Source organism: Tursiops truncatus, chromosome 1, assembly GCF_011762595.2.
Source record: "Tursiops truncatus isolate mTurTru1 chromosome 1, mTurTru1.mat.Y, whole genome shotgun sequence".
NCBI classification, from domain to species: Eukaryota; Metazoa; Chordata; class Mammalia; order Artiodactyla; family Delphinidae; genus Tursiops; species Tursiops truncatus.
This window is the reverse complement of record NC_047034.1, coordinates 57,597,281-57,625,197: the sequence shown is the minus strand read 5'-3', so window position 1 is coordinate 57,625,197 and position 27,917 is coordinate 57,597,281. Positions and strand designations below refer to the sequence as shown.

Sequence of the window (27,917 nt, the reverse complement as noted above, 5' to 3'; positions counted from 1 at the left end):
GATCTTCCCGGACCAGGGCACGAACCCGTGTCCCCTGCATCGGCAGTTGGACTCTCAACCACTGCGCCACCAGGGAAGCCCATCTTCAGTATTTTTGAAGTAAATATAATATTTCAGATGTGCCCTGGCAGTCTCTGCTCGAGATTGAGAAAATACATTTTGCTCTAAAGATTCTATTCTTATTTGATTGGTTCTAAAGTTAGACTTGAACTTGAGACACTTGCAAGTGGGTGTCTGTTTACTGCTGACTAAAGGGTACGATTCTCAGTTCCTGAATCAGGTAATAAACATTACCAAAATGATTTTTTTTTACTATCTTATAGTCAGCAAGAACCGATGCAAATCTGTTTGGCTTTACTCTTAGGAATGTTCTCTTTCTGTTAAAAGGACTAAGATCGTTCCTGGGCTGCCGACTCCATGGAGGAAAAGAGTTCTGGATAAAGAGAAACGTAAGTAATTTTGCTGCATTCGGTTTGCTCAGGATAACTCTGCTTGTAAAGGAAGAACATAGGACTAGAAATCAGGTTTTCTGACTTCCCTTGAATTGATTTCCTTTTTGTGATACAGCACTGCCTCGGATAATTCAGGAGCACACAATCTGTATTTCCCGGGGCTTTTCCAGTCAGTTCCCAATGCCCTTTAGTGAATTTTTGTCTTTTTCACCCACACTTTAGCCCTCTCTTTTGCTTTATCTCCCCTAAGCTGCAGGCCAGTCACTGTTGAGCTGTGTAGGTGCCAATCAGGGGTGAAGAGTTTAACAATCCCTGGCATTTTTGCTTGGACCAACCCAGTTTTTGACTGTCAGGCAAAAGCAATCATTCTCAACATTCTGCATGGTTCCTGGCAAATGCCACTGTGCTTAGGGAAAGAAATGTGGCTGCTGGGTTCATTGACCTTTTCTCTATCACTGTGGTTCACTGTCCCGTCTTCCCCCTGGAGCCAGATATGATAAGGACTGACCAGGCCCTCACATTCTGCCTTCCTCCCCTGACCCGTCATCACGACCCCTATTTACACCTCACTGCCAGAGCTCTGTCTGCTGCCCGCTCTTAGCATCTCCCTCTCAAAGCCCTCATGGAACACTCGAGCCACCAGGGCACTTACTGATGAGAAAGGACAGGGACTTGCCAAGGTCACACAGCCAATGAGTGGCAGAACCAGAAAGAAAACCGAGGTCTCCAGATTCCAAGGTTTTCCATCTTCTCGCCTAAGCCTAGTCTACCCAAGGGCCCACTAATTGCCCAGAATACATGAAAGACTCCAGTCACTTCTTCAAGGAATCACTGCTCTAGGAAATGAGCTAGCTTCCTATATTCCCGTTAAATAAAGGCCTTCAGTGAAGCAAACCCATGCATACCCTTGAGTTTTCACAGCTGATTTTACAAAACTGCATCCTTTCATGAAATAGAGTTATTTTCCTAAAAGCAGAGAAAAGGTTCACTAGAAGACACAGGAAACTTTCTAGCCCCGTGAACAGCAATAAACATGTGGTCGGCTTCCTCCTGCCCTTTTCACCCTTCTGCCTTTCACCACCCTCCCCGCGCCAGCGCCCGACTCCCCGCGCCAGTCTCCACCTCCTGGAACCCTGCACATGGAGACCCCTTTCCCTCTGACGAAACCCCGTCCACTCCAGATTCGCTGTTAGACTGTGTGTTCCAGTTGCATTTCCTTTCCGGAGTGTGGAGCCAGGGAGTCTCCGGCTCAGATGCTCCCGGCAGCCGGAAAGGCGTGCGTCCGGCCACCCAGAGAGCTAGGTTTGTGGCCGGAGCAGTCACGGAAGGCGCTGGCCTGGGGCCTCCGTGCAAGATGGGGGCAGCAGGGGGCACGAGGGAGCGGCATGCTTAAGGAATATCCATTACGTAATTCGTTTCGAGGTTGTGTTTATTTCCGTTCTTTTAGCCTGGGGTTTAAGCTGGTTGGCTACTGGTTTTCTTCTGCATTTCTTCCACGAGAAACTGGAACCTTCATGAGGGTAGAGCTGGGGACCGCTTGGCTCACCATCTTGTCCCCAGGGTCGGGCAGATATAAGCGCTCAATACATTTTCAATGGATTCGTGGATGGGTACGTACTTCAAGCGGAAATAGAACACAAAAGAGCCCTCAGGCATGAGAGTAAAGCCATGGATGGTGCCATCTTCTGGGCTGCTCAGGACCCTCTGGGCGCCGCCCTGGGGTCTGCCAGCAGGGCTCTCCCAGCTGGAGAGGAAGGCTTTGCTGGGGACACACTCCTCTCCCCCAAATGCACACACATAGCCTCAACTGGAATTATTTTATGTATGCCTTTATTTCACTACGGATAAGGAGGCTTACTACAAAACACTGGTGAATTAAAATGGTAACTTACTACCATGAAAATGAGGACCAGGGAAGGGACTGATGAGACGCAGTCTTAACCCGGGAGCTCAAGGCACCATTCTCCACCCCGCAGCTTTCCTCTGTTTCCCGGATGGTTCATCATTGAAGTGATTCATTATTAAGCACCTACTGTGTGCTAAGGGCTGTGGCACACACAGGAATATGTAGGAGGTGGACCCCATCCTCAAGGATCTCTCAGGCTGTAACGCTGGGTGGGGCTGGTGGAGTAACCTAAGTGCTGGAGAAGCCCAGGGGAGGTGGGTGTCCCTCGTGAACGGGGGGGCTTCACAGGGGAGATGCATCTGTAAAGAGACCTAAAGAGATGACATGTTAACAGTTGCTCAGGTCCTCGGGTTGCGACTGGTTATAGGTCTGCCTTGGGTTCTTTCAGTGTACCTTGTGTCTAATGACAAGGCACGCCGAATCACTTTCACATTAAACATGTCTATTTCCTCTGTGGCTGCCTCCCACCACCCTTTTACCCAAAGCAGGAAGCTGGGAGGGGGGCGTGGATCTTAAGCCATTGACCCCTGCACATTCTCTTCCATCCAGTGCTTGTCTGGTGCTGTCCAATGGGAGCTGGCCCTGGGCACTGGGGCATCCTCTCCCTAGTGGGAGAGAGAGAGACTTACAAGGGTAGGACCCAGCAGCTGCAGCTACAAAGTATAGCCCAGGAGCTTGTCCCTGCCTGGAGAGGAAGGCTTTTATGAGACGTGAATGTGTATAGGGACAACCCTCGTGGCAGTTCTGAGAGCTCCAAATGTCATGCTATCATCTAGATAGTGTCAAACCACACTTATCACAATAACATTGTTGGCAATTTTCATCCTACAGATTCTACCACTAGTGCCATGAACATCCCATGAATCCTTATTATATGGCATGTTAAGCTGGTTTTCTTCCAGCTATTAATGGGTAGGATTTCTATAGGGGATTAGGGGGTGGGATATGGAGATATGAAAGGAAGGACGGAAAGAAAAAGTGAGACACTTTCGAAAGACCAAACAATAGCCCAGTTTGAAAAAGAGCATCGGGCCTGTGTTACAAGGGCTGTGATAGATCAGGGTAGAAGAACTAGGCTTGGTCGGACAGTGATTTCTAATGATTTCTAACCAATCAGAAGTTGGATACAGTATTCTTGTATGCCTGACTTTACAAAATTGTTAGCCTTGTCTAAATTAATTATATGCCACATACTTATATCTATTTTTAATTTAGAATAATTAAAATTAGTTCTCTTTTGAGAGTTTCTTGAGATTTCCTAAGAAAACTGGACTTTTAAAAAAGATTTAGGGTCCCTGCCATCAGACCTTGCTGGTTTGAATACACTCAATGTTCTAGGTGTCTATAAACAGTCTTTTGTTTTACTCTCTGCTCTTTTATCTTTCCCTTAAAAGCCTGACTTAACCCAGTCAATTGTTTGTGTCTCCTGATACAGGGAGATGTTATGAACATGTTTAACTACCTCATCACCTTCTGTTATGAAAGCCTGCCCGGTCCCCATTTGCTTCCTGCATTTGGAGAATTTTGTTGTCCTTTTCTTGCCCTACATTCCTGAGCTCGCCTCTGCACAGTGATACTGTCTGCTTTTGTTTTGTTTTATTTTTTAAATAAGGATCCACTTTGGGATCTGATCAGATCATGCTTTTTATGTTTTTTCCATTTTTCCTTCAAGTTTCCATGGAAGTTCCTTCCTAAGGAACAGGTACTTAATTATCAATTTAGAAATGTCTTTTTCTGTGCTGTTTTCCTTACTCATTGACTATTGATTCTCATCTTTTTTTTTTTTTTTTTGTGGTACGCGGGCCTCTCACTGTTGTGGCCTCTCCCGTTGCGGAGCACAGGCTCCGGACGCACAGGCTCAGCGGCCATGGCTCACGGGCCCAGCCACTCCGTGGCATGTGGGATCTTCCCGGACCGGGGCACAAACCTGTGTCCCCTGCATCGGCAGGCAGACTCTCAACCACTGTGCCACCAGGGAAGCCCCTCTCATCATTTTTTTCTTCCTGAAGTTAAAAGCAAGGGAAAACTTCATTTTCCATTATTATTTGCTCTCCTGGGATTTTCACATGGACAAGTCTCATAATTGGTCGTGTTTGGTTTCTTAGCTCCGCCTTAATGGACTTACCTTATGGAATCTTATTCTTCCTGAAGGTCAGCTTCTGTCAGGAGGAGCATCAGACACTAAAAACAAGAGCAGATATAGCCTGAGCACTTCCCTTGAGCTGACACTCCTTATTCAATTCTTTATCACGCAACCAAAGACATATACCTGAATAAGGGCTGAAAAGTTTACAGGACACTTTCACATACCTCGTTTTATTTAACCTCTCGCAAGAAACATGAGCAGCTGCTCTGTGGCCTGCGATGTTACCCGGGAGTCCCGGACTAACCCCGAGGGCAATCCAAGACTCCTCCAGAGGCTGTGTGAGGGCTGAGGGTATAACTCTTCCTTAGGTTGAGCACAGAAATTCTCCTGTTTTAGTTTCAAGGTACAGATTTCCATTCAAGTCTCCTCAAGGAGAAAAGAAAAAAGAAAAGTGTGTGTGTGAGGGGAGTGGTGGGTAGGGAAGCAGGATATGAGAAGTGTTCTCCTAAATTGAAACTGAAACTGACCTTTTGAAAAATGAACTATTTTCCCTGCTTCTCAAGAGCTGCGAAATCTTACTCATGGTGGCTCTGCTTCTCAGCATGTCAGCTCTGTTCTCTACTTTACCAGTATCTTCCTGCTGACTTCAGCTTTCATCTGGTCCCCCATGGTCACCCCAGGCCTGAGCCTACCTCCTAGCACAGGGCCTTTCAGCTCTGCTTACTGACTCAGTGTCTGTCTCCCAGGCCACGTTATTTTATTTTATTTTATTTTAATTAATTTATTTATTTCTGGCTGCATTGGGTCTTCGTTGCTGCGCACGGGCTTTCTCTAGTTGCGGTGAGCAGGGACTACTCTTCATTGCAGTGTGCGAGCTTCTCACTGCAGTAGCTTCTCATTGTGGAGCACAGGCTCTAGGTGCCTGGGCTTCAGTAGTTGTGGCATGCAGGCTCAGTAGTTGTGGTGCTCGGGCTCTAGAGCACAGGCTAGTAGTTGTGGCACACGGGCTTAGTTGCTCCGCAGCATGTGGGATCTTCCCGGACCAGGACTCGAACCCATGTCCCCTGCATTGGCGGGTGGATTCTTATCCACTGTGCCACCAGGGAAGTGCCCCAGACTATGTTCTTGAGAGATTTGATTGGCTGAGCTCATTCATTCAAGCCGACCACACCAGTTGGACGTTGTCCAGTGGCCCACCGAAGTTCTGCCCTTGGGACAGAAATTCAACTTCAATCCGTTTAATTATGTGGTTTTTTTGTTTTGTTTTGTTTTTGCGTGGGGGTGGGGATGAGGGGACTATTTAGAATAGAAAAGCCAGGGAGGGGGAAGGGTAAGATGGGACGAAGTGAGAGAGTGGCATGGATTTACATATACTACCAAATGTAACATAGATAGCTAGTGGGAAGCAGCCCATAGCACAGGGCGATCAGCTCGGGGCTTTGTGACCACCTAGAGGGGTGGGATAGGGAGGGTGGGAGGGAGACGCAAGAGGGAGGAGATATGGGGATATATGTATATGTGTAGCTGATTCACTTTGTTATAAAGCAGAAACTAACACACCGTTGTAATGCAATTATACTCCAATAAGATGTTAAAAAGAAAAAAAAGAAAAGAAAAGCCTACTGGCAAAAAAGATTCCCTTAGAAGGAGATGTGAGTTGGTGAGAGATAGCTAGCAACTCTAGTTCAGTGCCCCCAAAGTAATATCTTCCTCACCGTGTTTAGGCAATATTTATTACCATGGAAGGAAACATGGTGGGACATTCATCTAATAAATATTCTAGGGACTTCTGTGTGCGCAGGACTGTGCTAGGCATGGGACAGATATTTCAAAGTTAGGGGTTAAGGGGAAGACAGAGACAACTTCCTGATGACTTAGACTTCCCTTCTCACCCACATAGAGGGAAAAAAAACTGGGTACACAATAGCCAATAGTAAGAACATCGGTAACATAAACTTTTATGGGTTTTGGGGGCCTCTACTTATCATTTACATTTTTCTGTAGGAAAATGCTGAGTTCTCATGGCTTGCATCAAAGAAGAAAAACATGCTTCTTTTTTATTTTATTTTTAATTTATATTTTATTGAAGTATAGTCCATTTATAATGTTGTATTAGTTTCAGGTGCACAGCACAGTGATTAGTTTCAGGTGCACAGCACAGCACAGTTTATATATATATATATAAAGCCATGTATATATGGCTTCTCATACACTAAAAGTTTATCAGTTATTGATGGAGCACAATCCACTTGTGATCTTTGGGGTGGAGTCAAGGTGGTTCTTGATCTACTGTTAATTAAATAAATGGTCAGTGCTCAGTGGAGGGGTGATGAGAGTCTCAGAGAGCCCCGTGCCACAAGAGCAACACGATGGACTGAGCTTGGTGTGTAAAAACACATGAGCAAAAACTGTGGGCTTTTGAGAACATTTATAAATAGATAAAATATTGCCTTATTTCTCTGAATAGTACCTCTGTATGTAAACATATTTTTACGTTTACCAACTCATGTTTGTTTTGAACCTTATGACCATCCCGAGAGATAAGTGCCATTAACCCCATCTTACAAAGGAGGAAACTGTGGAAATTGACTTTCAATCCATGAATGGGTTACAGAGTCTAGCACCGCCCTCCCCCTGGCACCACGGCATCTCCCATATTCTCCCATGCCTCTACTCACCCGCGGTTCCACCTCATGGAAATCATATAAAATTAAGCAATTTTAGCCCTGATCTATATTAAATTTATACTGATTTTTTTCCTGGCAGATAATTAGTATAAACTTTACTTTCACAGAAAAGCAGAATGTTTTCAATAGACAGTGATAAAAAGTTATTGAAATATTCCCATTGTATTGCTTTTAGTCTGATAGTGGAAGATTAATAATCAACCTGAACTTATTTTAAGTGATTATTAAATAACTTACCTTAAATTTTTTTTAAGCTTCTTCCAATCTCTTTATTTATTGCTTATATTTCTGCTCTTTAGGAGTCAGTATATTACAGCAAAAAGAAAATGGGACCTAGATATCTCCACCTGGTCTGTTCACTCCTTGTGTCCCTGGGGCACTGGTCACATGGTCATACCTCAGTTTCTCTGGACTTAAAATGCTTCAGAAAAAGCTCTTGTCAAGATCAGATGCCAAATTAGACCGAGAACCTTGAGAGCATAGCATCAGGATTTTTAATGCTCGTTATCACTCATCTGTACCTCTAGTGGAGCAAAGGGGCTCCATAAGGATGAAAGTTTCTCCTGAATTCTTGTTATGAGACTGGATGATACAAGAGTTAAGAATCATTTCCTGATAAAATGGCCCGGATCACACACTAGGTGCAATCATCCTTTCAACCACCCTATTAGATGCTTAGTATTTTCCCCACATGACTTTTGAATAAATTCAGTTTCTGAGTCTCAAAGAAAAACGCATTGGTAAGAATGGGAGCTGGGATGTGCACCCAGCTCTTCCCCAGGGCCTGGGCTCCCTGAGTGACCAGTTTGTTCTTTCTTACTTGAGTGAAGTTAAGTAAACTTTCCAGTCGATAATTTCTCAGTGTGACATGTGTTAAAGAGAGGGATTTCATTGCGGGAACACTTTCAACCATTCATTTCCTTTCTGAATTCTTTTATTCCACTGGGAACAGAAAATCTCTTCCCTGCCGATCAGTTAAATCCATGTAATAGATTTCAGTAAGCATGATTCAAAGGGTTTTTAATTAAGAAACTATTGCAATGTATTTTATTTTTAAAGATGGAACTGTGATCTGCCACCAGCAAAACTGAATGATGAAAGAATGCCACGGAGGCAGACGCACACATTCATTTAAAGTTGGCAGTTTGGGTTTAAGGGAGAACAGTTTGTCCTTTAAAAACCCAGTGCTGCTAGGTTATAGCCAATGTTCCGGGGAGGGAGGAGGGGGACGCAAAAGTAAGAGCTATCTTCCTGTGGCTTTTTGCCCCATGTAAAAGTGAAAAAATATCGAATGCGGCAAATCAGGAAAGGACCTTATGTCAAAGACCCCTGAGCATCCTGCTGGGAATTATGTGTCTTGCAGGTTTTCTGTAGCTGTATTTCAGGTCCAGTGAGCTTCCTAAACAAGCTCCCAATCTCTCAGGCAACTTTTCCACAAAATCTAGCTAGCCTGTGGTCAGGGAAGTCAGAATGATTTTACTATTAGCACCAGGAAGACTGAATAAAAAGGTAAATCTGCTAAAAACAAAAACAAAGAAAAAATAAAACTAAGAACATAGCACAGCCAAGTTAAATATAACTTTGCTTTTCTTCCTTTTTTAAACATTTTACATTCTTTTCTATCATTACAGCATTTAATATTGATTCTGCACTCCTTCTGGAATATTGCTTCACTCTTGTAGCAACACTGATCTTCCCTGTGTCTCCTGTGCCCCTCTGATTGCTTCTCCTCTGTCTTAGCTGGGTTCTTTCCTTCCTTCTGCTCTATATCTATGGATATAGATTGCAAGTTATAATGCGCTTTATATTTTAGGTAATAATTATATCTAACCACTCATTGAGTACCTGCTATGTTCCAGAAATTGTGCTGTGTACTTTACGTGCATTATCTGTTTTTGTTTTTTTGTTTTTGTTTTGTTTTATGGGCCATGCTGTGCAGCATGTGGGATCTTAGTTCCCTGACCGGGGATCGAACCCACACCTCTCATATTGGAAGCACGGAGTCTTAACCACTAGACCTCTGGGAAGTCCCTTTTTTCTTTTGTTTTGTTTTGCATTATCTGTTTTAACCTCACTGCATGCAGTCCTGCAAGGCAGATGTTCACATCCCCAACTTATTGGCGAGGCAGCTGACATTCAGAGATGACAAGAAATCTGCCCAAGGTAAACACACCTAGAAAGTTGTGGAGCTTCAGAGAGATGACCCTCTGGCTGTTAACCTCCTGTCCTTCCCCTGTGCCATGCTTGCCCTGGCCGTGGGCCGTGGTCAGGTAGGCGGGACTGACTCTGCCTTCACCTAGGCTCTGTGCATGTGGCTAGGGGCAAGGTGGGGGATATGAACAGAGAAGAAATAACTGGACAGGCGAAAAAAAATAAGAGGTAATATCTAAGGTCTATTACTTTAGTTTAAGATGGAAGAAAACTTGATGTGTTTATACACTAAAGCGAAAGCACCAACAGAGCAGAAGGGTAAGTACTGATGATAATAACAGCTGACACTTATTAAACATAGCCGTGTGCCAGGGACCATGCTAAGCACTTTAGCAGGATTGCATCACTAATCTTTCACAACACGCTTATAAAGTAGGTACTGTTATTATCATTGTATTTTACAGATGAGAAGTGTGAGGCTTTGTCCAAGATCACCCAATGAGGGTGATTTAAATAAAGGGGATCTGAGCTGCGATGTTCAGGAATGCAGAGGTAGCTGCCTTTCCTGGTATGCAAGCCAAGTTTCTGTTTAAGGAGCACCCAGTAAGTACCAAGACTTTATTTACATTACTGTGACACTTAATGATATCCCTCAGGGTAGGTAGATAAATACCTCGACCGCAATCCCATATTAAAGTGAGAAAGCTGAGCCTCTGTGGCTACAGACTTGTTCAAAGTGTTCATCTTTTCTCTTTAAACACCCTGTAAAGAATGATGATAAATGTGGAGCTCTACATCCTCAAATCGTAATCAGCATTTGTTTCCAACACTTCTCATCTAAGGAAGTGGAATGAGAATTCCTAGCTCAGGAAATGATGTTCTCGGAGCAATAGTTTAGGACTGTTTGGCTGCACCACCCTCCTAAAGAGGTTTGACTCAACTGTTGGGATTGAGATGATGCTGGCAATCGGGATCTTTGCTTTTGACAGTGGAATTCTTTTCTTTTTTTAATTTATTGTAGTGAGGTATGGTTGATCTACACTGTTGTGTTCATTTCTACTGTACAGCAGAGTGATTCAGCTTTATATATATACATTCTTTTTCATCTTCTTTTCCATTATGGTTTATCACAGGACATTGAATATAGGTCCCTGTGCTATACAGTAGGACCTTGTTGTTTATCCATCCTATATATACTAGTTTGCATCTGCTAATCCCAAACTCCCAGTCCTTTCTTCCCCCAACCGCCTCTCCCTTGGCAACCACAAGTCTGTTCTCCATGTCTGTGAGCCTGTTTCTGTTTTGTAGATAGGTTCACTTGTGTCATATTTTAGATTCCACATACAAGTGATATCATATGGTATTTGTCTTTCTCTGACTGACTTCACTTAGTTTGATAATCTCCAGGTCCATCCACTTTGCTGCAAATGGTGTTATTTCACTCTTTTTTATGGCTGAGTAGTATTCCATTGTATATATGTACCACATCTTTTTTATCCATTCATCTGACAATGGAATTCATAATCTTACTTTTAATGATATAGGTATGGTACTGTTTGGTACAACACTCATTTCACTGAATAAGGCAACTAATTTTATTTCTTTTCCAAAAATTGCAATGCACAGTATACTTTGGTTTAATCATAAAAAGTTTCTGAAAATAATCAATCAGTAGTAAATAACTGAAAAAAAGGTTGAAAGAGTATAAGAAATGTAATATAAACTTTTGATGAATGAGAGGCTTAGAGAGAGAAAAAAGATCCCAAATAAAGATGGTCTGTATGCTATTAATTCTATATTTAATTGACCAGCAACTAGTATCTGAAATGTTTATGTTGGTTCCCATTTTCCAAAGCACAATCCCATACACACCTCATTTGTCCTTCACAACAATATATGTCAGTTAGAATCCTTTTATCTACATGTAACAGGAAACTTGGCCTAAATAGATGGAGGTTGTTTTTCTCATTTAACGAGAGGCTGGGACATGGCATTCTGAAACTGGTGTGGGGCCCAACAGTGTCATCAAGGACACATGTTCCTTCTACCTCCCACTTCACCATTCTGATAAGAATGCTGGCCTCTCACCCTCATAATGTGACAGTTGCTCCAGGCATCACATTGGTGTTTAAGTCTGGAAGAAGGAGTAAGGAAAGGAGCAGGTACCAGGAACGTCTTTGCTTTTATTAGAAAAACAAAAACTTTCCCAAAGGACCTTTCATTGGCCAGAACTGTGTCACTCAGCCATCCTTGCTGCAAAGGAGAGTGGAAAAGCAACTATTTAGCTTTTCCAGGTCATCTATAGTGAAGGTGAGCAAGAGTGAAGCATTTTGGCAAGGAAATCTGGTTAGCCAACCAACAGTGTGGACCACATAGGATTCTTTACAGATGGGAAAGCTAGTGTGCATGCTGATCACTCAGTCACAAAGAGGCAGAGCGGGGGCACAAACTAAGGTGCCCTGATTCCAGCACCCATGTAGTTTCCACTGTGCTATTCAGCCTCTCTAAATTCCTCTCAGGAAGAAGACAGTACTTAAAAGTGTAGAGCAATGGGGATATATACGAAACAGATCAACTTTAAACCAGTAGCTTTTTTTTTTTTTTTTTTTTGCGGCACGCAGGCCTCTCACTGTTGTGGCCTCTCCGATTGCGGAGCACAGGCTCCGGACGCGCAGGCCCAGCGGCCATGGCTCACGGGCCCAGCCGCTCCATGGCATGTGGGATTTTCCCGGACCGGGGCATGAACCCGTGTCCCCTGCATCGGCAGGCGGACTCTCAACCATTGCGCCACCAGGGAAGCCCTAAACCAGTAGCTTTATATCAGTATATCATATGATACCTTTATAATTGTTGTTTAATAAACATTATTATTCCATTTTTCTAAATGTGTATAACAACTAAGTTTTAAAGATATTGATTGAAGCATTGTTTATAACAGCAAAACACTGCAGGGAAAGCCTTAATTTTCAACAATAGAGAATTGGTTGAAAAAAGCATATACCATAAAGTAGAACAGTCAGAAATAAAGTTTCAGAAGAATATTAGTATTTATAATATTTTATTAAATGAAATAAATAAATTATAAAACTGTATATACAATGTGAACCTAAGTTTATAAACCTATTTTTATATATAAAAGCTAGACATATATAGCAAAATGTTCATAGTGATTATATTTAGGTGATGAGATTACATGATACTGTGGTTTTCATCTTCGTATTTTTTTGCAATATAATTTAATTTTTAAAAGTCAAGCTATTGAGTGTGAATCACTATGTTGTACACCTGAAACTTATATAATATAGTAAATCAACTATACCTCAATTTTAAAAAGATTTTAGACTTAAAAAAAGTCAGGCTGTTGAAGTATAATTTACATACGATAAAATTTACTCTTTTATGTGTGAGTTTTGACAAATATATTGTTATGTATCCAACACTACAATCAAAATATAGAATATTTCCTTTGCTCCCCAAAAGTCCCCTTGTGCCCTTTTGTGGTTAATCCCTTTTTCCTTTTCATTGGCTGTTGGCAACCACTGATCTGATTTTTGTCCCTATAGATTTGCCTTTTCAAGAATGTCATAAAAGTGAAAATATGTGACACACAGCCTTTTGTTTTTGGCTTATATCAATTGGCATGAATGCTTTTGAGATCCTTCATGTTGCTTCATGTATCAGAAGTTCATTCCTTTTTACTACTGAGTAGTATTCCACAGTACAGATGTACCATTATATGTTTATCCTTTTACCACTTGATAAACACTTGGGTTGTTTTCAATTCTGGACTAATAGTAATGTATTAATTTACTAGAGCTGCCATAACAAAAGTACCACTAACTGGGTGGCTTAAACAACACAAGTGTATTGTCTAACAGTGTAAGAATGACAAGAGAGAAAGAAAGCTACCAACTCAAGGAAATGAAAGGAAGCTTGAGTCTGTTTCCTGAGAAGCCTTCCAAGAAACTGAAACTGTCTTTCACCTTGCACAGATCTGAGGATTGAACTGATACCACCTGAATGGTCCAGAAACCCCCAAGGTGAGAAATAATATAAAAAATAGATCCCTGATAATACTCTTGGAATGCTTGGCAGAAATAATGTGAAACCGGAAAGCAACTTCTATGGGGTTCCCACAGGAAAAAATATCCCTACTAAAGATAATTTACCAGTAGAAATGTACCAAACAAGGCAGACCCCATTAGGCCCACCACAGGTGCCTGCCTAGGTTGTGTGTGGCACACAGCAGGGGCACATGCACGGTGATGAGAACAAAGCTCCTGGAGTTATGTGTTGGGGTGGCCCTGGAAGCCATCTACCACCAGCAAGAACCAGCAGGCACTGCAACAGGGGTAGGAAAGCCCAAGAACTTCAGTTGTTGAACTTCAACTTCAACAACATACGTCTTAACTAAAAATATGTCTTAAAAAAACAGGTATTGTAAAAATAATTAAAGGCTTGAAAGAAAGACTTGAAATCCTAAGAAAATAGCAAGGTACTGTTTTTTCAAAGAAAAGGCAGATTTGAAAAATAAATATAACTTCTAAAAATGACAAATATGGTTGAACTAAAACCTGAAATATATAGGTTAAACAGCAATTAGATATAGATGGAGAGAAAACTGATGAGCTGGAAAGCAAATTGGAAGATATTCCAAGACGGCACTGCAGAGAAACAAAGAGATAGAAAATAGGACAGAAATTAAGGGGCTTGGGAAAAGATGACATGTTCTTTGAAGATGTGGCTTCTTAGGAATTTTTTCTTGATAGAGAAGAGATTATTACAAGACAATAAGTTCTTTAGTTTTCTCCATTTGGGGAACTAAGAAAAGAAAACACAGAGAAAAAGTCTTAAGAAAAAATCTGGACTTTAGGAATATCAGGATGCAACCCCAAGAAAGAGTCTTTTATTAGAGGATTAGAATTAATAGCAAGGTGATTAAATGAAGAATATAGTTGCTGTGAAGGCAGATGTAATTAGGACAGGCAGAAGCTATGTTTAGGCATTTGATTTCCAAACTCTAAATGGAAGAAGTTTAAAAAAATCTTTATGGGAGAAATAATAGTTAAATGGTGATATTTCATGCTTGGGTTTAATGTGAGAAGAGAGCCTAACTTGTACCTTGGTGAATAGATTTCTTTGTCTTACTCCAAATATTTATTTATATTAAGCAAAATAGTTGTGGGGAAAGTGGGTAAGTTATGCTCATATTTGTACTTTTTGTTGTTAAATCACCCTGATTACTTCAATCACATCTGGAGCAAGTTTACAATTGGGGACCACTGCCAAATACAAGGATCCAATATTTCCTTGGAAATGTCAACTATAATCACAAGCAGAACGCCAAGAAGGAAATCATCAATCTCTTTAGAGCTGACTTGTATTTTCAATTATTACAGTACAAGTATCTGATCACCATTTCCTTCAAGAAATAATATAAACTACTGATGAATGGACAAAGGCAGGAGATACTGAGGACTAGATAGAGGATGAAGGTCTTTAGTAAGAAACAACCTGTTTACAAACATAGGACAGTGCTGCTTTTGGAAGTCATCAAGCAACAATGGCCTTCAACCTGACTTTCTTGGAAACTAAGGAAGGAAGAAATCATTCCAAATTTTAAAAGTAGATTGGTAAAAATTTTAGCGACATGTTTCTGGAAAAGCTATTTTCTCTTCCCCTAAACTCCCCTCTTAAGTAGGGCATACTGTTCAGAATTCAAAACCTGCTGGCCAAGTTTCTAGGATAAACAAGACTTTGTGGCTCTAAAATGAGCCCTAACTTGAAAGCTGATTTAATTTGGAAACAGGGATGAAGGGAGAGGAAGAGGAGTGCTTAAATGAAAAGGATTATGGAATTTAAAAATAAGTAATGCTTGGATTTCGTTCTGGGCACCAATATTTCTCCAGGCAATTTTGGGCATGTATTATAAAATCGAAGCCAATTTGGCTAAGCCCAGAGCTGGCTGTACACCTGAAGGAATCTCAAGTGTGAAAGCCATCAAGAAGTGGGACTCGGGGGCTTCCCTGGTGGTGCAGTAGTTGAGAGTCCGCCTGCTGATGCAGGGGACGCAGGTTTGTGCCCCGGTCTGGGAAGATCCCACATGCCGCGGAGCAGCTGGGCCTGCGAGCCATGGCCGCTGAGCCTGTGCGTCCAGAGCCTGTGCTCCGCAACGGGACAGGCCGCAACAGTGAGAGGCCAGCGTACCAAAAAAAAAAAAAAAAAAAAGAAGTGGGACTCGGACTATGGGTATAGAGATGAATTTTAGAAGAGAATATAAGCTTTTTGGGAAAGCAGGATAATATAAACTTTGGGGGAAATGAAGCTTTTTAGGAAAGCCAGGGGAAAACTGACACTATTTAAGATACAGAATAAGAAAAATGTTCCACAGAATAAGTTAGATCGACGAATATGAGCTTAAGTACCAGAAATGAGGGACTTCCCTGGCAGTCCAATGGTTGGGACTTCACCTTCCAGTGCAGGGAGTACAGGTTTGATCCCTGCTCAGGGAGCTAAGATCCCACATGCCTTGCGGCCCAAAAATCAAAACATGAAACAGAAGAATATTGTAACAAATTCAATAAAGACTTTAAAACTGGTCCACATAAAAAAAAAATCTTTAAAAAAAATACCAGAAATGAAAGAAAACGATTGGCTTTTTTGGTTCTTGTTATTGTTGGCTGATATTGTTGTTGTTCTTTGCCTGAAACAGAGGGTTTTAAAATTTTTCTTTTAATCCTGCCTTTACAATGATGAAAAGGCCCTTTGATTAAAGGGAAGATGAGAAATAAGTGTTTCATCTTAAAGGATAGTAAACAGGTTCAGTTTAGTGCTTGTCAGCAAGATGGAAGGTTAAACAGAAAAAGTTACAAAACAATGACATTTTTCCAGTTTTTTTTTTAAATAAAAGAAGTCATTGTTCATTGAGCTAGTAACATTTTTTAACTAACAAAATTATATTTTTTTATAATGCTAAAGACCTACTTTTTTTGCTCTTCAGTTTATGGAGATATAAAGAATTTTGACTTGTTTTAAATGCTTTGAAATGTAGTTCTGATGATTGCAGCAAGGTGGAAAAATTGATGATGTTTTAAAAATTGTATAATTTGATGTAAAAGAGTCCATGGTAACCTAAGATTTTCTTAATGGTGCATTGTTTCCAAACCCTATAAAAAATTATTTTATCTTAGAGCTTATCAACCTCAGCACTCTTGACATTTTGAGCCAGATAATTCTTTGATATGGGGGGCTGTTTTGTGTATTCCAGAATATTTAGCAGCACCCCTGGCCTCACCCAGCTAGACTCCAATAGCATCCCCCACCCCAAATTATGACAACCAAAAACGTCTCCAGATATTGACAAATGTCCTTGGGTTGGAGGAGTGTATAAAATCACCTCCAGTTTTGAACCACTGGTTTGTTTTAATAGTGTTAAGATAATCCACTTAAGATTCACCTTCTAATTACAGTAAAAATAATGTAGGCTTATTTTCTTAGTTGATATCCTCAACAAAAGAGTGGGTTTGGGGGGAGGTTGTTTTTTAATTAATTTTAGAATTTTATTTATTTTTTTATACAGCAGGTTCTTATTAGTTATCCATTTTACACATATTAATTTATATATCTCAATCCCAATCTCCCAATTCATCACACCACCACCCCCTTGCCACCACTTTCCCCCTTGGTGCCCATACGATTGTTCTCTACATCTGTGTCTCTATTTCTCCCTTGAAAACTGGTTCATCTGTATCATTTTATTAGGTTCCACACATATGTGTTACTATATGATATTTGTTTTTCTCTTTCTGATTTACCTCACTCTGTATGAAAGTCTCTAGATCTATCCATGTCTCTACAAATGACCCAATTTCGTTCCTTTTTATGGCTAATATTCCATTGTATACATGTACCACATCTTCTTTATCCATTCGTCTGTCGATGGGCATTTAGGTTGCTTCCATGACCTGGCTATTCTAAATAGTGCTCCAATGAACGTTGGGGTGCATGTGTCTTTTTGAATTATGGTTTTCTCTGGGTATATGCCCAGTAGTGGGATTGCTGGGTCATATGGTAGTTCTATTTTTAGCTTTTTAAGGAACCTCCATACTGTTCTCCACAGTGGCTGTATCAATTTACATTCCCACCAACAGTGTAAGATGGTTCCCTTTTCTCCACACCCTCTCTAGCATTTGTTGTTTGTAGATTTTCTGATGATGCCCATTCTAACCAGTGTGAGGTGATACCTCACTGTAGTTCTGATTTGTATTTCTCTAATAATTAGTGATGTTGAACAGCTTTTCATGTGCTTCTTGTCCATCTGTATGTCTTCTTTGGAGAAATGTCTATTTAGGTCTTCTGCCCATTTTTGGATTGGGCTGTTTGTTTTCTTAATATTGAGCTGCATGAGCTGTTTATATATTTTGGAGATTAATCCTTTGTCCATTGATTCATTTGCAAATATTTTCTCCCATTCTGAGGGTTGTCTTTTCGTCTTGTTTATGGTTTCCTTTGCTATGCAAAAGCTTTGAACTTTCATTAGGTTCTATTTGTTTATTTTTATTTCCATTTCTCTAGGAGGTGGATCAAAAAAGATCTTGCTGTGACTTATGTCAAAGAGTGTTCTTCCTATGTTTTCGTCTAAGAGTTTTATAGTGTCTGGTCTTACATTTAGGTCTCTAATCAATTTTGAGTTTATTTTTGTGTATGGTGTTAGGGAGTGTTCTAATTTCATTCTTTTACATATAGCTGTCCAGTTTTCCCAGCACCACTTACTGAAGAGACTGTCTTTTCTCCACTGTATATCCCTGCCTCCTTTGTCATAGATTAGTTGACCATAGGTGCATGGCTTTATCTCTGGGCTTTCTATCTTGTTCCATTGATCATGTTTCTGTTTTTGTGCCAGTACCATATTGTCTTGGTTACTGTAGTTTTGTAGTATAGTCTGAAGTCAGGGAGTCTGATTCCTCCAGCTCCGTTTTTTCCCCTCAAGACTGTTTTGGCTATTCGGGATCTTTTGTGTCTCCATACAAATTTTAAGATTTTTTGTTCTAGTTCTGTAAAAAATGCCATTGGTAATTTGATAGGGATTGCATTGAATCTGTAGATTGCTTTGGGTAGCAGAGTCATTTCCACAGTATTGATTCTTCCAATCCAAGAACATGGTATATCTCTCCATCTGTTGGTATCATCTTTAATTTCTTTCATCAGTGTCTTATAGTTTTCTGCATTGAGGTCTTTTGTCTCCCTAGGTAGGTTTATTCCTAGGTATTTTATTCTTTTTGTTGCAATGGTAAATGAGACTGTTTCCTTAATTTCTCTTTCAGATTTTTCATCATTACTGTATAGGAATGCAAGAGATTTCTGTGCATTAATTTTGTATCCTGCAACTTTACCAAATCCGTTGATTAGCTCTAGTAGTTTTCTGGTGGCATCCTTAGGATTCTCTGTGTATAGTATCATGACATCTGCAAACAGTGACGGTTTTACTTCATCTTTTCCAATTTGTATTCCGTTTATTTCTTTTTCTTCTCTGATTGCCGTGGCTAGGACTTCCAAAACTATGTTGAATAATAGTGGTGAGACTGGACATCCTTGTCTTGTTCCTGATCTTAGAGGAAGTGCTTTCAGTTTTTCACCATTGAGAATGATGTTTGCTGTGGGTTTGTCGTATATGGCCTTTATTATGTTGAGGTATGTTCCCTCTATGCCTACTTTCTGGAGAGTTTTTATCATAAATGGGTGTTGAATTTTCTCAAAAGCTTTTCTGAATCTATTGAGATGATCATATGGTTTTCTTCTTCAGTTTGTTAATATGGTGTATCACATTGATTGGTTTGCATATACTGAAGAATCCTTGCATCCCTGGGATAAATCCCACTTGATCATGGTGTATGATCCTTTTCATATGTTGTTGGATTATGTTTGCTAGTATTTTGTTGAGGATTTTTGCATCTGTATTCATCAGTGATATTGGTCTGTAATTTTCTTTTTTTGTAGTGTCTTTATCTGGTTTTGGTATCAGCGTGATGGTGGCCTCATAGACTGAGTTTGTGAGTGTTCCTTCCTCTGCAATTTTTTGGAAGACTTTGAGAAGGATGGGTGTTAGCTCTTCTCTAAATGTTGGATAGAATTCACCTGTGAAGCCATCTGGTCCTGGACTTTTGTTTGTTGGAAGATTTTTTAATCACAGTTTCAATTTCATTACTTGTGATTGGTCTATTCATATTTTCTATTTCTTCCTGTTTCAGTCTTGGAAGGTTATACCTTTTTAAGAATTTGTCCATTTCTTCCAGGTTGTCCATTTTATTGGCATAGAGTTGCTTGTAGTATTCTCTTAGGATGCTTTGTATTTCTGCGGTGCCTGTTGTAACTTCTCCTTTTTCATTTCTAATTTTATTGATTTGAGTCCTCTCTGTCTTTTTTTTGATGAGTCTGGTAATTGGTTTAGCAATTTTGTTTGTCTTCTGAAGAACCAACTTTTTGTTTTATTGATCTTGTTATTGTTTTCTTTGTTTCTATTTCATTTTTTTCTGCTCTGATCTTTATGATTTCTTTCCTTCTGCTAACTTTGGGTTTTGTTTGTTCTTCTTTCTCTAGTTTCTTAGGTGTAAGGTTAGATTGTTTATTTGAGATTTTTCTTGTTTCTTGAGGTAGGCTTGTATAGCTATAAACTTCCCTCTTAGAACTGCTTTTGTTGCATCCTATAGGTTTTGGATCGTCGTGTTTTCAATGTCATTTATCTCTAGATATTTTTTGATTTCCTCTTTGATTTCTTCAGTGATCTCTTGGTTATTTAGTAACATATTGTTTAGCCTCCATGTGTTTGTATTTTTTATGTTTTTTTCCCTGTAATTCATCTGTAATCTCATAGCGTTGTGGTCAGAAAAGTTGCTTGATATGATTTCAATTTTCTTAAATTTACTGAGGCTTGATTTGTGATCCAAGATGTGATCTATCCTGGAGAGTGTTCCGTGCGTGCTTCAGAAGAAAGTGTAATCTGCTGTTTTTGGAAGGAATGTCCTATAAATATCAATTAAATCTATCTGGTCTATTGTGTCATTTAAAGCTTCTCTTTCCTTATTTATTTTCATTTTGGATGATCTGTCCATTGGTGTAAGTGAGGTGTTAAAGTCCCCCACTATTATTGTGTTACTGTCAATTTCCTCTTTTATAGCTGTTAGCAGTTGCCTTATGTATTGAGGTGCTTCTGTGTTGGGTGCATATATAATTGTTATATCTTCTTTTGGATTGATCCCTTGATCATTATGTAGTATCCTTCCTTGTCTCTTGTAACATTCTTTATTTTAAAGTCTACTTTTATCTGATATGAGTATTGCTACTCCAGCTTTCTTTTGATTTCCATTTGCATGGAATATCTTTTTCCATCCCCTCACTTTCAGTCTGCATGTGTCCCTAGGTTTGAAGTGGGTCTCTTGTAGACAGCATATAGATGGGTCTTGTTTTTGTATCCATTCAGCAAGCCTGTGTCTTTTGGTTGGAGCATTTAATCCATACACTTTTAAGGTAATTATCGATATGTATGTTCCTATGACTATTTTCTTAATTGTTATGGGTTTGTTTTTGTAGGTCCTTTTCTTCTCTTGTGTTTCCCACTTAGAGAAATTCCTTTAGCATTTGTTGTAGAGCTGGTTTGGTGTTGCTGAATTCTCTTAGCTTTTGCTTGTCTGTAAAGCTTTTGACTTCTCTGTTGAATCTGAATGTGATCCTTGCCGAGTAGTGTAATCTTGGTTGTAGGTTCTTCCCTTTGTTCACTTTAAGTATATCATGCCACTCCCTTCTGGCTTATAGAGTTTCTGCTTAGAAATCAGCTGTTAACCTTATGGGAGTTTGCTTGTATGTTATTTGTCATTTTTCCCTTGCTGCTTTCAATAATTTTTCTTTGTCTTTAATTTTTGCCAATTTGATTACTATGTGTCTTGGTGTGTTTCTCCTTGGGTTTATCCTGTATGGGACTCTCTGCACTTCCTGGACTTGGGTGGCTATTTCCTTTCCCATGTTAGGGAAGTTTTCGACTATAATCTCTTCAAATATTTTCTCGGGTCCTTTCTCTCTCTCTTCTCCTTCTGGGACCCCTATAATGTGAATGTTGTTGCATTTAATGTTGTCCCAGAGGTCTCTTAGGCTGTCTTAATTTCTTTTCATTCCTTTTCTTTATTCTGTTCCATGGCAGTGAATTCCACAATTCTGTCTTCCAGGTCACTTATCTGTTCTTCTGCCTTAATTATTCTATTGTTTCCTTTTAGTGTATTTTTCATTTCAGTTATTGTATTGTTCATCTCTGTTTGTTTGTTCTTTAATTCTTCTAGGTGTTTGTTCTTTAATTCTTCTGGGTCTTTGTTAAACATTTCTTGCATCGTCTCTATCTTTGCCTCCAATCTTTTTCCGAGGTCCTGGATCATCTTCACTATTATTATTATTCTGAATTCTTTTTCTGGGAGGTTTCATATCTCAACTTCATTTAGTTGTTTTTCTGTGGTATTATCTTGTTCCATCATCTGGTACATAGACCTCTGCCTTTTTATCTTGTCTATCTTTCTGTGAATGTGGTTTTTGTTCCACAGGCTGCAGGATTATAGTTCTTCTTGCTTCTGCTGTCTGCCCTCTGCAACAATAGAGTGTTTGTGACAAAGTGACTAATGTTGAGATGATGCATATAAAGCACCTAGACTGTGCCTGGCATTGCTTGAGTGTTTCAAAATAGTAGTGATGATAATGATGGCTCTGGAGATGACAGAGAGAAGGGAGGGGAGGAGGCAGAAGGAGGGAGAAAAGGGAGAGTGAGAGGATGATGGAGACAGAGCATATGCTGTACTTTCCATGCTCGGAAATGTGTGACTCTCATGTGGCACTGTGTCAGAGCCTGTGACCAGGAAGAAGATAGTGAAAAGTAGGGTAGTCAGGTGGGGATAAAAGGTTGGGTTTTTCATCAAAATATTGGTGTTCCTTTTTACAATGATCTCTAAGGATCAATTCCTTTACACACAGGGCATTTTCTGGTCCCAAGTAATATTGACTTGGCTTTGGGGTGGCGGTGGGAATCAGACAAGTCAGATTTATTTCCAGGACCGCTTGAGGGAAAGTAGATGTTATTGGTCACTGAGTCAGTAACGCTTTAAACTTCCTCCTAGTGTATTTAGATCTATTGATGTCCACACCCATTTTGTAAATAGATTCAAAAAACATTTATTGGATGTAAGACACTCAATAAATGCTAATTGCATGCATTTTCATTAACTTTACTGCCGTGAAGAATCTTCTGACACAAACGTTGTCCTGTGGATTTAAAGCCAGGATAAGAGATTGAGAAAATGTAAGCAAGTTAAGTGAGTTAAGCTAGTTAAGTGAGTAGGTGATTCTGGGATTAGCCTCACATGTGAGCACAGGCCTTCCTCGTCACAGGCCCACAGCTCTTTCTGCCACCCCACAGCTGCTCTTCATGACTGTGTGCTTAAAACTCAGCACAGGCAGCCACACAACTCCTAATAGCTGGCAGACAGCAAAATTTCTCCTCACACCTCTCTGGTCTCTCTCTTTTCCTCTATCCCTCCTCTTCAGGCCCTGACGCCTCTAGGTAAAATCCTGCTGCTCACTTGTCCTGCTCGAGGGAGACAGAGGTCAAGAGTAGGTGTGGAGTTCCACTTGGAGTCACCGCTGCACTGAGGTACAGCCCTTCAGAGAGTTCTAATCGAGGTGGCTCCACCTTGCCTTTGCACCAATCACCGAGAGGAAAAGGGACCCTCCGGGTGGCAGTAGGACCTTGCTCTCTGGCCAGGCTGATATCAGCCGCTGCGTAGATGTGAGTACAACTGTATTGATTTGAAATTGTTGACATATTTCCTTCTCTTTGGTAAATAGCTGTTGCCCTGAGCCCTTGAGGGTCCTGCCCCGGTCCTGGGCTCAGTCCTCCCTAATATTTTAAAATATTTTGAATATTACCTTGATGAGTCTAGTGCTTTTAATGCTTTTAGCTAATGACTGAGTTCTATTAAAAAAAAATTTTCGGGGGCTTCCCTGGTGGCGTAGTGGTTGAGAGTCCGCCTGCCGATGCAGGGGACGTGGGTTCGTGCCCCAGCCCGGGAGGATCCCACATGCCGCGGAGCAGCTGGGCCCGTGAGCCACGGCCGCTGAGCCTGCGCGTCCGGAGCCTGTGCTCCGCAACGGGAGAGGCCGCAACAGTGAGAGGCCCGCGTACCGCAAAAAAAAAAAAAAAAAGAAGCTAGGATCAGGGCTTCCCCAGTGGCGCAGTGGTTGAGAGTCCGCCTGCCGATGCAGGGGACGCGGGTCCGTGCACTGGTCCGGGAGGATCCCACATGCCGCGGAGCGGCTGGGCCCGTGAGCCATGGCCGCTGAGCCTGCGCGTCCGGAGCCTGTGCGCCACAGTGGGAGAGGCCACAACAGTGAGAGGCCCGCGCACCGCAAAAAAAAAAAAAAAAAATTTTGTTGAGTTTACAGGTGGAAGTCAAGGTGGGTAGAGCATTAAGAGGACAAATTTGCCAATCCCATGGGGTAAATAGCTAGTTTCTAATGGGTATTGATTTCCAAGGAGCAGGGTAGAGATATGGCAGTAAGTTCCCTGCACCTTGGCATGGGTGATGATCATCACCACTCCTCATCCTTGTTCCAAAGGGAAAGGCAAGTGGAGAAACGAGAAAGAGGAAAGTGCTGGGCACAGAGTAGCATTGAACACATATTTGTGACTGAACAAATAATTGAATACAAGACTGCATGACAAGTAGAAGTACCATCTCAGGATACTTGTTTTTATGAGGGTTAAACAAGATAATGCAACAAATGTGAAGCACTTGCTCTATGTCAGGTTTGGGCTAAAATACAAAGTTGGGTCCAAACAAAGACTATTAATTAAGAGGAGAAAGTAAGGTTGAGAAATGAGAAAGTGTATGCAGCAAGGAATTGATGGGCCAGAGAAAGGTCTGGTATTTTAGAGGATATGAAAGGTAATGAACAGAGAATAAAATCAGCAACAGGGTTCAGGCATTAAAAAAAAAAAAATTCACATGATGCTGGTATTAGCAGAACAACCCAGCTCTATGAGATAATTCTCTCACTATACTCCATCTTACTAAACTTACACTACTGAGCTCAACTTGGGCCCCATAGTTAGGATAGGCATTGAGAACGTGTAAATGCTCCAAGGGAGAGTGGCCAATGAGCTGGGTCAGCTCGATGTGCATGTGACAAGTGCGCTTCCACCTCTTGGCTATTGTGAATAATGCTGCTATGAACGTGGGTGTACACAGACCAGTTCAAGTTCCTGCTTTCAATTCTTTTGGGTACATTCCAAGAAGTAGAATTGCTAGATCATATGCTAATTCTGTTTTTAATTTTTTGAGGAAATGCCATAATATTTTCCATAGTTGCTGTACCAATTTACGTTCCCAACAACAGTGCACAATGTTTCCTTGCCAATACTTGTTATTTTCTCTTTTTTGATAGTAACCATCCTAATAGGAGTAGGCTGGTGTCTCACTGGGGTTTTGGTTTTCATTTCCCTAATGGTTATTGACGTTGACCCTGTTATGTTTTATAACTAATAAAGTATATATATATATATTTTTAAACTAAATTTATTTATTTATTTGTTTTTGGCTGTGTTGGGTCTTCATTACTGTGCTTTCTCTAGTTGTGCTTTCTCTAGCTGGGGCTACTCTTCGTTGCGGTGCACGGGCTTCTCCTTGTGGTTGCTTCTCTTGTTGTGGAGCACGGGGTCTATGCACGCGGGCTTCAGTAGTTGTGGCACGCAGGCTCAGTAGTTGTGGCTCTCGGACTCTAGAGCGCAGGCTCAGTAGTTGTGGCACACAGGCTTAGTTGCTCCGCGGCATGTGGGATCTTCCCGGACCAGGGTTCGAACCCGTGTCCCCTGCATTGGCAGGCGGATTCTTAACCACTGTGCCACCAGGGAAGCCCGAGCTGGGCAGAAACTTAATCTGAGTTTATGAAATCTCTTTGCAAGGAGATGTTGATCACCTGTTGCCCATCACTCTTGACTGTGGAAATAGAGAAAAAAGACTTAGTGAAGGTTTCAGAGATTTATTCATAAAGGAAAACCGCCCAGCACAAGGTGATGCAGCTTGATGTAAAGGATCCAGTGGTTGGTTTCACGCTGGATTTCAGCTTTGGCTGTCACGCATCACCTGTGCAAGTGCCGGGTTAATTGTTAAATCTCTCTCTGTGCCTTGATCGGCCAGGCAGGGCAGTAGGGGCAGATCCTGAGATGGGCCAGCGTTGTGTTGTAGGGCACTTGCCTTGTCTGAGGCGCTTGCATGGCTTTCAAGCAAGCAAGAGTGAAGGAAGAAAGGGAGCTTTATCTGTCAACAAGGGGGGTTGGGCCATTTCTGCAGACCCAGAAAGTTTGGGAATCTGAGGATTCAAGTTTCTCAAGTGCATCCAGGCAAGTATTCCCATCTCAAGTCTCTAGGTCCTATTCCTTCTCTACCAGGACACTTCTTTGGTATAGACCTGCCTAGGCTAAGGAGTCATCCTTCTTTGAAGTTCTGCCGACTCTTGTGGTTAAGTCCTGGGCCTGGCCTCCAGCTCTCTGTTCTTTAGGCTCAGGAAATGAAGGTCTCTTTAAATACTTCCAAGGAGACTCCGATTCTCACATTTTGCTTTAAATTAATGACTGATTGCCCTGCACCTGTCGTTTTCCCTTTCAAATCTATGGAGGGTTTTTGGCAGTAGGTACCCTATTCCAAAGTCCTTAAAAATACTCCGTTCCTCTCAAATGCCAGAGATATTGCATGAATTTATGCATCCCCTCTACCTGTATCACTCCTTCTCCACCAGAGGGGAACATTTTAGCAATTGCACTGCTACTGCATGTCAGGAACTATCAATACCCCACCTACCACCAGTGATGAGATCCGTATTGCCCTCCAATCAGTGGGTGATCTAATTCCAGAATCTCATCCTTAGAACTTGTTTTCTAGGACCACTCCTGGTACCAGCCATTTTAATTGGGTCCCTTAGAAACAGTTGGGCCCAGGGATTCAGGCCCATTTGTTTTGCTGAGGGAGTGCTTTTCAGGAGAAAATCTGCACCATGATAAGGGATGCAGGATAAGGAAAGCTAAGCAAGGATGTAGTTCTGGGTAAAGTCTAGTCTCCGCTGAGCCAAGAGGGTGTGTGTGTGTGTGTGTGTGTGTGTGTGTGTGTGTGTGTGTGTGTGTAGCTCTGAAGCATATATCACAACATAAATTTTCTCACCTTCAGATGCAGAGTCAGCCTTCTGAACCCCAGTATGAGTCAGTCATTGGCTCCAGGGTACCCTTAGGGATAGGGCATAACCTCCAGGTGAGGCAGTGCCCAGTGGCTGAGGGCAGTTCTCCCAGAGAAGGGGGCAACTGTGAGCCATTAGCAGCTACCATTTACAATAGCTGAGGAATGGGATCTGGGCATCAGATGTACTTTCCACCCTACTTTTGGATGGTGACCGGTATGGACTATATCACTAGGACGCCTTGCCATCTACTTTCTAGTTGGGTTAAAAAAAAACTGGGAGCCTTAGCACTGGATCACACAGAAAATGGAATGAGGTCAAGGTATTTATGCACTTGGCTTCCTCCCTGTAAGATCATCTTAGGCTGGCTACATCCCTTGACCAAGTCAAGACAGCCCTGTCCCTGTGACTTTTTACTTCCAGGTTCCTTCCAGGTAAACTCTCCCTTCCCTCATCCCTTCAAACTTGGGTGTTGCCCTACCCCTTCTAGTTCCTTTAAGCCCCATCCATATTTTGTCAACAATCTCTTTATTAAACGTTCCTTGAATTATTTTGAGTGTGTTGTGACCTGTGGAGACTAATGCAGTATGCCACCATGACAGCAATTGATGGGATCAGGAAGATAAAAAGTTTGCTTTTTACTCAAGTACACAGAGCATCTATCCAAGGTTTTTGAGTAGAAGAGTGAAATCATCTGATTTTTTCTGAACTTTCAATTTTCTCTTAGTTGCCTGTACCAAGTAGGTTTTCCAGTAATTCTTTTCAAGAAAAGAGACAAGAATGTTATATTTTCTGAACCCTCATATTTCTGAGTATGCATGTGTGTTTGTGGTTTTCATGCATAAGTGATAACTGGCTGGGTATTAAAATTCTTGAGTCAACAGTTCTAGCCTCCCAACTGTGTAGATGCCTTTCTAGGATTCTAGAATTTAGTGTAAGAGAAGACAGAGATGAGCTTTATTTTTGCTTCCTTGTAGGTATCCCATTGTTCCTGCCTCAATACTTATAGGATTTTCCCCTTAAACTTATGGTTGTATACTCTGCCACAGGGTATCTTAATGTGTCTTTTCTTATATTTGACAAAACCTGTATGTCCTACAGGACTTTTTTAAAGTTTTTTTGATTGATTTGATGATGGCTTCTGCTCCACTCTTTTTGGATTTATTACACAAAAATATTATGTAATTATTAGTAATCTTATTCTTTTTTCCTCTCCATTTACACTTTTGGTCTTTTTCCTCTGTGTTCTGTGCCAGCTTTTTTGGCCTCTCTTCCATTCCTCTGATTTTCTTCAGTCAGTTCTGCTCCTTACTGCTTCAGTGAAGGGTTTGATAACTGCATTGGAATTTGTTTCCTGGCACTCCTTGCTTATTTAACTT

At 41.1% G+C, this 27,917-nt stretch overlaps 2 long non-coding RNA genes across 2 annotated transcripts; one reads left to right on the top strand and one right to left on the bottom strand.

The window, feature by feature from the left end:
* Positions 1–388: 388 nt before the first annotated feature.
* On the top strand, positions 389–23,092 carry LOC141279329 (uncharacterized). Its single transcript, XR_012333382.1, has 4 exons — positions 389–449; positions 9,747–9,885; positions 13,275–13,322; positions 22,858–23,092. It is a non-coding gene; the product is annotated as an uncharacterized lncRNA (long non-coding RNA).
* On the bottom strand, positions 1,880–4,901 carry LOC117309591 (uncharacterized). Its single transcript, XR_004523922.2, has 3 exons — positions 4,669–4,901; positions 4,484–4,539; positions 1,880–2,669 (listed from the first exon to the last, which is right to left on the bottom strand). It is a non-coding gene; the product is annotated as an uncharacterized lncRNA (long non-coding RNA).
* Positions 23,093–27,917: the final 4,825 nt, after the last annotated feature.